This window comes from Penicillium waksmanii (assembly GCF_028829765.1).
Source record: "Penicillium waksmanii strain IBT 27052 chromosome Unknown utg000001l:1.0-4852451.0:1.0-4856178.0, whole genome shotgun sequence".
Lineage (NCBI taxonomy): Eukaryota > Fungi > Ascomycota > Eurotiomycetes > Eurotiales > Aspergillaceae > Penicillium > Penicillium waksmanii.
In genome coordinates this window covers 1-13882 of record NW_026643248.1, presented here as the reverse complement: position 1 = coordinate 13882, position 13882 = coordinate 1, and positions in this window count along the sequence as shown.

Here is a 13882-nt window from a genome sequence, read left to right as displayed (position 1 = left end):
GGTAAAACCCTAAGGGGTCTGATTTTGGTAGGTGATTTTTTGATGGGGTATGCCAAGACCAGGACCGACGGGTAGTCTATACCCTTTTTGGCCACCTTTCTAAGCCTAGGGTTTCTGCCTTAGCTATAAGGTATTCTAGGGTTTTAGGGTCAAGAGTAGGGTTGCTGCTTATTGGCTAACCATTAGAGCTAACTAAATCTGGTTTATACTACTATATAGGTAAGCTAAGTAAGTAGGGGTCTAGAAGGCTATGATTATATAAGCACGATCTATAGAGGTAGAAAATAGTATAAAAGAGGTCTAGAAACTTTTAGTCTGCTGACTAATATTAATTTATATAGGGTGATAGAGGCGATTTTGACGATCAGATTAATAGTAGTATGAGCTAGATAAGCCTAGTGGTTAGTGAGATATTAGTAAATAAATGTTTCTATTATAGATATTACTTAGGGGTACTGTGGCCAGTTGTTATATAATACCTTATAGTATATATACCTATACCTGGGAATATTAAGTATAAGCTTTTATATTATAGTCTTTTTAGGCTAGTAGAAATAATATATAATAAGGGGAGATACTAGGGCTAAGGTGTTTAGGGTAAGGTACCAGAGCTAAGGTACTAGGGGAGAGGTTGCTAGGGCTTAGATACTAAGGAAGAGGTATCTAGGGTAAGGTACTAGGCCTAGGGTGCCGGGGCTTAGGTGCCCGGGGAGATGTGCCAGAGGTGAGGTGCTAGGGCTTAGGTGCCCGGGGAGAGGTGCTAGGGCTAAGGTGCCGGGGATAAGCTGCCAGAGGTGAGGTGCTAGGGCTTAGGTGCCCGGGGTAAGGTGCCAGAGGTCAGCTGCCCGGGGAGAGGTACTAGGGCTAAGGTACCAGAGGTGAGGTACCAGAGGTGAGGTGCTAGGGCTTAGGTGCTAGGGCTAGGGTGCCGGGGCTAAGGTGCCGGGGCTGAGCTGCCACAGGTGAGGTGCTAGGGCTAAAGTGCTGGGGCTAAGGTGCCGGGGCTGAGCTGCCACAGGTGAGGTGCTAGGGCTAAAGTGCTGGGGGTAAGTTGCCCGGGGAGAGGTGCCAGAGGTGAGGTGCTAGGGGAGAGGTGCTAGGGCGGAGGTGCTAGGGCAGAGGTGCTAGGGCAGAGGTGCTAGGGGGGGAGGTGCCAGAGGTGAGGTGCTAGGGGAGAGGTGCTAGGGCGGAGGTGCTAGGGCAGAGGTACTAGGGGAGGGGTGCTAGGGGAGAGGTGCTAGGGCAGAGGTGCTAGGGCAGAGGTGCTAGGGGAGAGGTGCTAGGGCAGATGTGCGGGGGGGAGGTGCTAGGGCAGATGTGCGGGGGGGGAGGTGCTAGGGCAGAGGTGCTAGGGGAGAGGTGCTAGGGGAGAGGTGCTAGGGCAGATGTGCGGGGGGGGGTTCCAGAGGTGAGCTGCCCGGGGTAAGGTACTAGGGCTAAGGTGCCCGGGGAGAGGTCCCGGGGTAAACCCTAAAACACTAATAGACTAGTAGATTAACTAATAGAGATCAGGCTAGCTATCTAATCCTAAGATTGCTAGTACAAATTAATTCACTAAGAAACTACCTAAACCCTAAAACCCTAGTCCCAGCCATGTATACTAAAATATGACAAAGCAAAGTAATAGAAAAATACTGCCCCCCTCAATAACCTCTGTATCCCACCGCCATCCTTCTGTCTGAAAGTGATTAGCACGAAACCCCTTAGGCCACCAATCCTTATCAAAATAGGACGTTTGTAGTAGATTAGATTCACTCTGCCAAGTAGCCCTTGCACACGATAACCAAAGTACTATCAATAGCTGACTAGAAAAGCATATATCGCTATCAGTCCCTAAGGGGCCTTTACAGACCCTAGTAGGTAGATAGCATGTGAAACAGCATGTATTAGGCTTTGGGTCTATAGCTTCTCTCAATCTACCAATATTTGTAGTATATTGAGTCTCAGCTAAGACCTTGCAGCTAGCTAGGGCGTGGCCTATAGCCTGCTGCCTAGTTTGGCTATCTTCTTCTGAAACTATATATATAGTTAGTATGGTAGTAGGGTAGTAGGGTAGTAGTAGGGTAGTAGGATAGAGTACTTACCTAACCATCTAATAAAACAGATAGGGCACCGCTGTTCTGTCCAAAATTTCACCGCACTAACAAGGAAGTCGATAGTTCCTAGATTCTGCCGCTGTTGGCTACTAACCCTAGTAACTACTACCGATTGCCTAATTAGGCGGTCAGAGCAGCGGTCACACTGTGCCCAGAGAGGATCACATACCTCTAGGGCTTCTCCGTCAAAAACCCTAGAGATTACCCGGCGGCGGCAGATCTGATCAGAAAGATAGTGCTGGAAGAAGACCTTCTCTGCTGATGCCTGAGGCACTAGATCTGGCTGAGGCAGCTGATTCAACTGATAACGTTGTACTAGGCAATAAGACCAAGCGGGCGAGCTAGGTGATCTACCAGCCCTACCTGACTCCTGCATAAAATTAGTTATCTCATATGCACCAGGCATAAAGTGGATAACTAGGTTCACATCAGGGAAATCATAGCCAGCACCAATACCACTAGTAGCTAGTAGGATAGAGGCCTCTTGCCGAAAGTGGTCTAGCTGACTGAGTCTTTCATCGTCTGATAGGCTAGCATGGAATCTAGCTGCCTGAGGCTGTAGGGCATCAAATAGCCTATCAACCAGCGCCTTCGTTCGGCAGAAGATAATAACCTTCACATCTGCCCTTAGACCAAAGGGGCCATACTGGAGATTAAACTGTTTGATAAACTGGCTAATATAGCCAGGATATTCTGCCGCTGCTAGTGAGTCTGGAAGGGCCCTAACCCTATAGGTCATATGCTTCAGGGTAAGCTTAGCCCTAAGGATTTGGGGCTGTTTACCTAGTTGAAGCATTTGACAGAGCTCTTCCTCTAGGTGCCTAGGCAGGGTTGCTGAAGCAAATACCATAGGAGCCCTTAGGGCTAGGGCATACCAGGCGCGATACATAATTGGCCGATAGCTCTTTGATAGAGGAATCAGGTGACATTCATCCCAAATCACCCTAGCTAGCCGCCGCTGATTAATTAGAATATTAGCCATCTCTTGGAAACTAGGATAGACCACATATTCGATTTGTACTAGGATAACCCTAGAATCAGCAGGAAGGGCTGATTGTAAAGGATCCCATACTGTAGGGTTTAGTCCCAGGGTATTAGCTTTACCTAATAGGTCAAGCTTTAGTGATATCAATGGGACAACAATAATTGTCACCTGATTATCAAAGAGACTAGCCCCAAATAGGAATAGTGTGGTTTTCCCGGCAGCAGTAGGTAGGATTAGGATCAGATAGGACACATACTTCATCATATGATAGAAGGCCTCTTCCTGTTGGGTACTGCGAAAGATAGCCTTATCGTCATTAAGGAACTCCCTAAGTAGCTGGGTCAGCAGCCCTGGCCTGATTAGGCTAGTGCCTACTAAGGGCGAATTAGCCAGTTGGCGAATCTCCTGGCCAGCATCAAGATCAGATAGATTAGCTAGCTCTGTGGCTGCTGCCTGAGGGGCTGCTGCCTGAGGCACTTTATATAGGCTCATAAATTCGTTGAATTGGCCTATTGAGACCTGGTAGGTAGGACCTAGAACCCTAGGGTTACTAGGGTAGCGGAACTGGACAACTGGCTGATCTAGTGGAAGCACTAGGGTTGATGGCTTAGGCTGTAGACGCTGGCTAGGCTCTTTTTCTGCTGTAGGCACTAATATAGTAGGTACTAATATAGCCCTATTATAGAAGAGAGAGCCAAGCACTAACTGGTCAGATGATACACCAAGATAGGTATGCCATCGCTGGCTAAAGCTAATTAGGGCAGTTTGGATATCAGCCCTAATCCCCTGGAAGCTAGCCACGCTTCTGCCATAGATCGCTAGGCCGGTTGCCCTTGAGTGATTCATCTGATCTGCCCCTAGGCCCTCATCGTCAATCTCATCAGTAGCAGGATCCTCTAGGGTATCAGATAGGCCTAGGCCATGCCTAATAAACCCTTGCATCATATGACGCCAGATACGAATATTAATCCGCTGACTAAGTATATCGTTGGTAAGGCTCTTTAGCGTACGTGATAGAACCTTCGACGAAAAGGGCCGAGATGTGCGATAGTCCCAGAATAGTAGGAAGTGGGCTTCAGGTAGCTGCTGATTCAGCGAGATAAGAAGGGCTTCCTCAAAAGGTCTCACATAAGCCAGATAGGCTAGTAAGAGATAGGAGACTGATTGTGGTAGGGCCCTAATAGCATCCTTCTCTTGGCCGCTTCGGGTAAAGGTCTTTGAATAGGCTAGCCGAATTAGGAACGTATGGCTCACAGGGTCTAGGAAGAGATTCCTAGGGTTTGTAGACGTATTACACCAGATTATCTGATTAATCTCTGTGCCCCTAGCAGGTGCACCGCTAGTCAGATGACAGATAGCAAGTAGCCTAGTCAACCATCTACTACTAGTCTCTAGGTAGGATTGGGCCCTAGACCTCGAGATTTCAATAGCAGGACCCTCCTTGCCTAAGATCTGTGATACCCAGCTAGGGCTAGCTAGGGCCTTCTGAAGAAGGAAGTCACGGGTATCCTGGCTAAGATAGGTAGATAGAAAGCACCAGTGATTTGTATAGTTGGTGATATCTTCAAAGGCAGCAGCCTTAGAGAGGTCAAGGGAAGGCAGGATCTATATATATATATTAGCAGGTATGTTTATAGATCAAATAATATATATATCGATATATATATATATTAGCAAGTATGTTTGTAAGAGGAAAGAATATATATATCAATATATATATATATATATATATCACTAACCTCTTGGAAATTGGTGAACTGTAGGAATAGGTCATTTGATAGGCCTAGGGCTAGCTGGCCTAGACCCTTGGCTACTAAAACCCTGAGGTCCTGCTGAGAGAGTGTTATATGCGCATAGCGTAGGGTGTTAGGCCCTATTACATGAATCCTGCCGAGAGCTGTAGAGGATTTCATAACAGTAAAAGCTAGGCCCCTAAGGACTAGCACATGACCTAGTGGCGATTCTGATTGGGCAGTAAGATACTGATGCATCCAATCTCTCACGAAACTAGCCATTGATTCACCCTGTATCGGTGTAATGGTTACTAAGTTGTCAGGCTAGAGACCTGTGACTAGGCAAGGATATCGGACGGTAGAGATCAGATTGGGCAGTCAATACCGAGACTGATTCTTGAGAAGATCAAGAATCCAGAATACTTGTGGGATCTTAAATACATTAGGGTTCGGGTGGATATCGATATGCAGGTGACTCAAAGGGGATTCGTCCATGAATCGGCCTCGAAAGTCCGGGGTATCGTATACTTCGAATCCCGTGACAATTCATCCTCCTCTCTCAGAGATGGTCGACTCGACCATCAACAAAGGTCAGAGTTAGGTCAGGCGATCTGAGCCGAATGGCGTCATCTCGTACAAAGGCCTGGGGCAGGTGCCGCTTTGGGTGCGTTTGCACGTGGGTGTAAACAAAGCAATACGATCTCTTTGATATCTTTGAGATAAAATCTTCTACCTTCCTATCCTCAACTCTCACTTTCCTCTCATCTTTACCTTGCCTTATCCCTTTATTTTATCGTCAAATCGTGATCCTTCACTATGTCTGCTGCTGCCAGTCCTGCTGCTGCCGAATTTGGTGGTCCTCCTCCTGCAGGTGCTGTTCGTTCTCCTGGTAGTCGTCAGGGTGGTTATCGTGCGGCTAAAGGCAAAGGTCGTGCTGGAGCTGCGGGTGGAGGTAGTGATGATGATAATAGCCCTGGAAGTGTGGCCAGTACTGTCCTTGGTCCTTGTCCCCTCCGCGATTGAGTTGCCCGCCCTTCGTTCGCCTTCTGTGTTAAGTATGTGGCCGAAGCAGCCCTTTGTCCTCCTGCCGGCGCTGTTCCTACGATCCAATACAACTGGGACTGTTCCAACTCGATCATCTGTGCTCTGTACAAGAGAGATAGGAAGACTTGCTTTCAGGTATGAGACTCTTCCGATTCATGTTTGATTCGATACTGATTCGTCTTAGATACCCCGTAGGATCCATGGCGATTTATACCAGCTCCAATTAATCCTTGACTGGGCACGTAAAGTTCAGGGCGGTGGTACTGCTGTCACCGTTGCTGGTGGTGCTGTACCTGTCTGGGGTATAGGAAGCAAGACTACGGCTGTCGAGGGATCTGCTCGCCTTCTAGTATCGTTTCAGAAGATGATCTCTGTCCATCTCTCTCGGCACAAGCTCTATTTTGATATACAGAATATAGATCAAGCTGTGGAGGGATATACCGCTTTTATTGTTAAACGACGAAAGGAGTTGAATGCTAAGGCTGGCTCACCTCCTGCTCGGCCCCCTGGTCATCCTGGCAACCTTCTACGGCTGCAGATCAGTGATGCTGGTTTTGATCTCTGGCAGAGTGCTATTCGATCCTTCTTCTTAGAGGTTGCGGCAGGGTTTGAGCATGATATGACTCTGAATAGTATTGTTTTGACTCTGGCTACAGCGCAGATCATTAACCAGATTAAGACACTTTCAGATTTGTATAGGCTTCTGTAGTAGTCTTTATTCTTTGTCTTGCTTATCCTCCCCTTTTATAGTCGAACGGCCTTGTTCGGCGGGAGTCTAATGGCTTTTCTTTTCGGTGTCGATTCGGGTATGGTTCGAAGGAGTTTCGGGGGTACTTCGTTGTAGTTAGGATACAGTTTTTTGAGTTTGTTTCTTTCTGAATGAAGATATTGTATCTTTTACGTTTTCTAAGTACTCTGTGGGTTCCTATTGGTTGTATTCTGAGGGCCATCCAGCCTATTTTATATAGTAGTGTAGTACTCTATCAAAGGTTCTTTTACCTTGAATCTCCTTAACTTCTTATTCTTCTTTGTCTTTGAGTTCTGGTATTGGTATCAGCGAATCGTCTTTGTTTTGGCTGTTCTATAGCTCGAGGAGAGAGACAGAGAAGACGTTATACAGTCTTAAATACTTTTCTGGTAATGCGATACGGTATGCCTGAGTACCGACCTTTGCAAGGATACGGAAGGGTCTGATTCGCCGGGGAGATAACTTCTTTTCTTTGGCTTTGAAGCGGAGGTTTTTTGTTGAGAGGGATACGAGGCTTCTGACTTTAAAGTCCTTTAGCTTATAGGTCTTGTTGTATAACTTCTGCTGTAATTTCTGTGCGATTTGAAGCTTTCTCGTAGCCTCTTTGCGAATGTTTTAAAGGTGAATTACCTGCTCTTTGGTACTTGGGGCTTCTTTCTTAAGTACTTTATCTGGGGCTCAGACTTAGAAGTCGGGATTATATCCTAGCAGCATACGGAAAGGGGTCTTATTGGTAGATATGTTAACAGTATTATTGTATACAAACTGTGCCATCTTAAAGAGTTGAGCCTAATTCGATTGCTCTCCGTCGACAAAATATCTGAGATAATCTTCTAAGACCTAGTTAAGTCTTTCTGTCTGTCCGTCGGTTTAGGGATGGAACGCAGTAGAAAATTATAGCTTGATCTTAGAATGGTAACAGAGTCGTAACCAGAACCTGCTTGTAAAGATAGGTCCTCGATCAGATATAATTCCTTCTGGATTTCTGTATTTAAGTTTGATTTAATCAAAGAAGAGCTCGGTAAGGTCTTCTGCTAATATTGTTGTCAATACGGGGAGGAATCGGGAGAATTTCGTAAGTCGACAGACGATTACTAGAATTGCGTTATATTCTTTGCCTTCGAAGATTACGATAGGGAGTCCTATAATAAAGTCTATACTTAGCTCTGTAAATGGTCGATAGGGAATTAGAAGAGGTTAGAGTTCTCTATAAGGTTGATACCTTGGTGCTTTAACTCCTTGATATATCGGGCACGTTGTAACGTATTCTCGTACGTCCTTTGGCAGCTTTTCCTAATAGAATTTCCTTTTTAGAAGCTCTTCTATATATATTCTTCCAAAATGTCCTGCGAGTTGCTTATTATAATAAAGCTTAATTAGTTTTTGCCTTAGATTCTCTGTGACAGGGATATAGAGACGTTCTTTATAATGCAGGAGCTTCTCAGAGTCGATACTCCAATGCTTTCCCTATAGAACGTCTTCCAGGGTTGTATTAATTCTCTCCTGGACCATCTCGTCCTTATCTTAGAGTTCTTTGATCAATAGTTTTAGTTCCCTTAGGGATTCATCTGTAAGTGGATCTTTATTTGCAGTTACAGCGGATACCATTCGAGGGGGTACAAATTAAGAGCGACTCAAAACCTTATGATATATTATATTGTGGCCCTGACTTGGGAAAAACTTGGTTATATTGTAGCCCTGACTTAGGAAATCTTCTTTATTATCCCCGGATCTGAATAATTAGCTTCGCTAGACTTATCCGTGGCCTCCCCTAGATCCTCCCGATCTATAGGGGCGGCAGTGTCGTTTTGAACCTGGTTCGGCTCTGACTCTGGGTCGCTGGCCAAGCTACTCACGGTTAGAGAGGGGGATAGCGATGGACTTCTACAGGCTAATGCGGTTATAATCATTAATCCCTGCTCTCCTCCGCTTTCCTTTCCAGACGGTCTTATACCTGCAGAAAACCACTATACTTTCACAAACGATACGGCCGTGATTTACTTATGAATCGGGCCTAAAATCTCCTCGGCTGGCGGAGGCTTCTCTTCGCCAGGAGTTTAGGATAATCTATCTGCTGGATTTGTCTTACCTGAACAGTAATAGATCACAAAATCAAAAGGTGTTAAGGATAGACACTATCGGGCTTATCTCCTATTGATCTTTGGTTGGTCTATAAATAACTTTAAATTATAATAGTCAGTCAAGACTTTAACTTGATACCAGCTTCCCTTGAGGTATTGACGCCAGTGCTTAAACGAATAAACAATTGTGAATAGCTCTTGATCCAGTGTTGTATAGTTCCGTTCTGTAGGTAAGAATTTCTTCGACCAGAAGGCGATAGGATGCTATATCCCTTAATTGTCTGGTTACGAAAGGATTCCAGCCATTCCGAAACCCGAGGCATCAGTCTCAAGTCAGACAGGTCTCTCTGGATCGAAGTATCGCAAGAGAGGCGTAGTCGAAAAGGTATCGATAAGGTCTCGAAACGCTTTCGATTTACGGTCGTCTAGCTTGATATTCCCCAGTTTCTTTCCGTCCTTATTTCCTTTAAGGAGTTCTGAGAGCGGTAATATGATTAAGGAGTATTTCTCGATAAACCTTCGATAGAAGTTGTAGAATCCCAGGAAGACTTGGATATCTCTGTAGGATATAGGCTGCTCCCATTCTTAGATGGCTCAAATCCGTTCCGGGTCTATAGAGATGCCGTTTCGACCAACAATAAAGCCGAGGAATTCAACTTCTTTCTTGTAGAATTAATATTTGGAGGCTTTGACGAATAGCTGGGCTTTCCTTAGCCTTTTAAGCACAAGACTAAGGTATTCCGTATGCTCTTTATAGGTCTTAGAGAAGATAAGAATATTGTCTAGATATATGATGTAAATAATATCAAGGAGACCATAAAGCGCGGTATAAATATAGCTTTGGAATATCGCCGGTGTGTTGGTAAGGCTGAATGGCATGACTATATATTCAAAATAGCCATATCTTGTGCGGAAAGCTGTTTTCTATTCCTCTCCTTCTTGAATACAGATCCTATAGTATACATCTTATATATTGATTTTGCTGAGGTACCTGGCCCCAGAAAGGCGGTTAAGGATCTCTGAGATAAGGGGCAGAGGATACTGGTTTTTAACAGAAACTTTGTTCAACCCTTAATAATCAATACAGAGACGTAGTCCTCTGTCCTTTTTAGGCACGAATAGGATGGGTACGCTAGCTAGGCTCTTTGATAGTCTGATTCGACTATTCGCTAAGTTTTCGTCGAGATACTTCTGTAACTCTACAAGTTCTGCTTACGAGAGGGGGTAAATTGGGCTGTATAGGGGCGATATATCTTCTTTAAGCTCGATTGAGTAGTTGGTCTCCTTTTGCAGCGGCATAATCTTAGAGTTCTGTGCCTCAAATACGTCCTGAAACGCCAGTAATTCGGGGGGGGATCTGGTCTTGACTCGCTGTTGATTCCTCTTCTTTTTCTGGGGAAAGCCAGACTTCTTCAGGTATCTTGATAACCGCAAAGATATAAGCTTAGTTTCTGTACGCTTTTATAAACTGGTGAGGCTTTAACTATTCTATCGTCTCCTTTTTGTGTTTGAACCACTATTATTTCCGCTACGGAGCTAATATAATTCGTATTTCTTGAATAGTCATATTTGACAATAGTACTGGGGATCCTGATAGACGGGGATCTCTATCGATGGCGACATAGGGGTGCAAAAACCTTTGCTTGGTTCCCCGAGAATTGTATATGGTAATTAGAATGGTCTATACGCTGTAGGTAGGGGCGCCTTGTTGGCCTACTACTTCTAAAAGGGGAGTATTATACTTAGCTTGATCGAAGTAATATTTCTGAACGAATTTATAACTGATAAGGTCTACCTCTGCGTAGGTATCGATATCCGCGTACGTTTTGATATCGTTTCGGACATAAATCGGGATATAGAGGCAGGCGACTGTTCCTACTTAAGGCCAGGAGTCAGAACTTATAGGAGCTAGTTTGACTCTGGCGCTTTTCCCGAGTTTCTTGATCGAGTATCGTTGCGGTGATACCAGGGTCTCGAACGAGCTTGCTAGATCTTTGCCCCTGGGGCTCTTGGCGGTAGACGATATTCGCTTGCCTAATGGCCCGGCTTGCTACAGTTAAAACAATTATTTAAAGGGGTTCTGATAGATTGGTTGATCCCTCTGACAGGTATATTATTTAGATTGTTATCGTTTCGAGGGGGAAACAGACGAGGGTTACCACCAAAACGAGGGGGATTCGGGTGTAAGTTAGAGTTGTTTTGATTCGGGTATGAGTTGTAGTTATTTTGATTCGGGTTGGTTCTAGGACTGTGAGGACCCTTTGAGTATAGATTTCTAGGACCCTTTTGATCTTGTTCTTTGCTATTGGACCGGTTCGGGAACGAGTCATTAAGTCGTGGGTGTTTTGAGCTTGAATTAGAATTATTGTTGAATGGATTACGCTTATACGCTTTTGCTTTAGTAAATTCCCAGGTGCTCTGTACTTCTTCTACCCATTATGCTCGAGTTTCTGGAGAAACCTTTGCATACTGTCGAATATATAGTGTCAACCACAGCTGTAGCTTCGATATATAGCGGCGAGCTTGCTCGTCCCGGGAGACCTAAGAAAGGTAACATTCTAGGTCTGCGAAACAGTGGTAAAAGACCTTCGGTTCTTCATCGGGTCGCTGGCGGCAACGCTCCATCTCGTCGCTAACTTCTCTAGTAAAGGTATTTTTGTTATACATCAAGGTAAGAGTCTATTCCTTGAAATACTCCCAGCTGCCGAAGCGGTCGTCATAATTATCTTCAAGGTATCTCTCTTCTACAGTCCAGTCATTCTTACAGTCAGAGTCAAGATATTTGACTCCTACGAGGATCCTCATTTCCTCATCCTCGTAGACTTCGGGATTACCTCGGAAGATATATCCAAGCTAAGAGAGCCAGTTTCCTCGCTCCTGAAGGCTAAAGGATCTCTTAAATTTATCGACCTCAAAACCCTCTACTTTCTTACGCTTTTTGGTCTCGGTTCCCTTACGATTCTCAGATAGCTCGTCTAGGAAGGTTCCGGTATTTAGATTTCCAGAAACCTGAGCGGAAAGCTCTTTGATACGGGCCTGGATCGCCAGGAACTCTTCAAGACGCTCCAGTTCGCGTCTCTTCTCTTCCAGACTGTCTATATTGATGCTTCTAGGCTCGGGGATGCTCTCAGTTACAGGTTCACCTACGATTCCCCTGATCTGCATCCCACGAGAGAGGGGAGGAGATACGTCAGTATCGTGTACGGTGGCTCCGCAGATTGATATCTGATCCGGCTCAGGTTCTATAGGGTTTTCATGCCGATCCGGGGCCGATTCGATCTCGGGTCGAATAGTAGGAGGGGGGGGGTATAGCGACTTCGGATCGTGCACTACTGCGGGAGGATGCAGGGTTTCGTCGTATAGAGGGTACCATCTTCAATCCTTGGGTAGTCAAGAGAGAAGAATCAGAATTGTAATGGTTACTAAGTTGTCAGGCTAGAGACCTGTGACTAGGCAAGGATATCGGACGGTAGAGATCAGATTGGGCAGTCAATACCGAGACTGATTCTTAAGAAGATCAAGAATCCAGAATACTTGTAGGATCTTAAATACATTAGGGTTCGGGTGGATATCGATATGCAGGTGACTCAAAGGGGATTCGTCCATGAATCGGCCTCGAGAGTCCGGGGTATCGTATACTTCGAATCCCGTGACAATCGGTGTGGCGAATTTGACGGTGTGTAGCCAATAGAGAAAGACAAATTGGTGACCTTTGATAATAGCGGAATAAGCGTGACTAATCTGCTCTAGTGGCTTAAAGCAGTCACGTATGTAGTTTCTGCTATAGCAAGCAAGGAAGGCAAATAGCGGAATCTCTTGTTGGTGAGTCATTTGACACTCTGCTAGGGCAAGAACTAGCTGTATTAGCAGGTCAATACCTCTATTCACCCTATGGTCATCAAGGATAGCCTGAGGCAGGGAGGGCGGGGTCTCATCATCTGAATCAGTACCAGGTCCTGATTTATCAGAATCACTAACTAAACGACTAGCCCTAGGGCTAGGGTTATAGGTAGTGTCAGGGGTCGGTAGGCTCGACAGAAAGCTCTCTAGGGGATCTAGTGCAGCTGATTGGCTAGGGCTTAGGCTATAGAGGCCTAGATAGCTAGTAGGGCCGTTACCACTACTATCTAGTAGATGGTAAGACTGCAGGAGGAAGCTAATAAATGCCTGAAAGACTAGGCCGTATCGCTGCATTGATGCCTCACTCTGTAGGGGACGGAGAGGACGAAGGGTAGCCTGATAGATAGGATCTTGGCTAAAGGAGTTTAATGCACCCAGTGATTGGGTACTAGTGCTTCTAATCAATAAAGAACCCTGGTGAAGAAGGCGGTAGACGACAGCAGAAAGCCAGGTCATTTGGTCAGGGTTCTCTAGAGTAAAGAGTACCTCTAGATCCTTTGCATCTCGGCCATCGAGGAATATAGGGTACTGGCTATCGGTAAAGAACCCCCCTAGCTTCGTAGGTCTCGTCAGTTGACTTGATTACCCTAGAAGCCCTTAGGGTTTGACGTAGGGTAGCGAAGCTCGCTAGGAACTGTGTAGGATCAGATTGCTGAGGCAGAGATTCGTTAACCCTAGTTCGCTGAGTAGTAGGTTCCTGGCTAGGACTAGCTACTGATAGCTCCCTAGATCGCTTTCGGGTAGGCAGGGTTGGTAGTGAGAGAGGTTGTGGGCTCGTAGTGAAGAGATAGGCTGATTCTGCTAGGGCCTGGACTAGGCAGCTAGTAGCCTGCTGATCTTGAGCCTGATAACCGTGGATCTGGTGGTCTTGATAGAGATGGTCACGGATCCGGCGTTGACTAAGCCTCACTAGGCTACATTGCTTACACTGAAAGCCTAGCTGTGGGTCTTTTAGGCTAAGGATCGGAGGAATAGGTTGATTTGAAATAATCATATGATGCGCAGTCTCTAGTGAAACTAGGCGAAGACTATCCAGATACGACAGATCAAGAGGTTTGTCATGGTGGATTTTGGTCACATGATCTTGGATCTTTGTCTCATGCAAGGCCAGCTGGTGGGTGGAACAGATGATCAGACCGTACTGATCGTAGTAGGTCAGGTAGGTAGGAAGAACCGACGACATTGATAAAAGGTGATATCGTAGTAGTTGAATAGGCAGTCGGAATATTGATAGAGAGATAGTGGATTCGAGAAGAATTTAGAGTGATAGTGAAGATATATATATTGACGAGAGT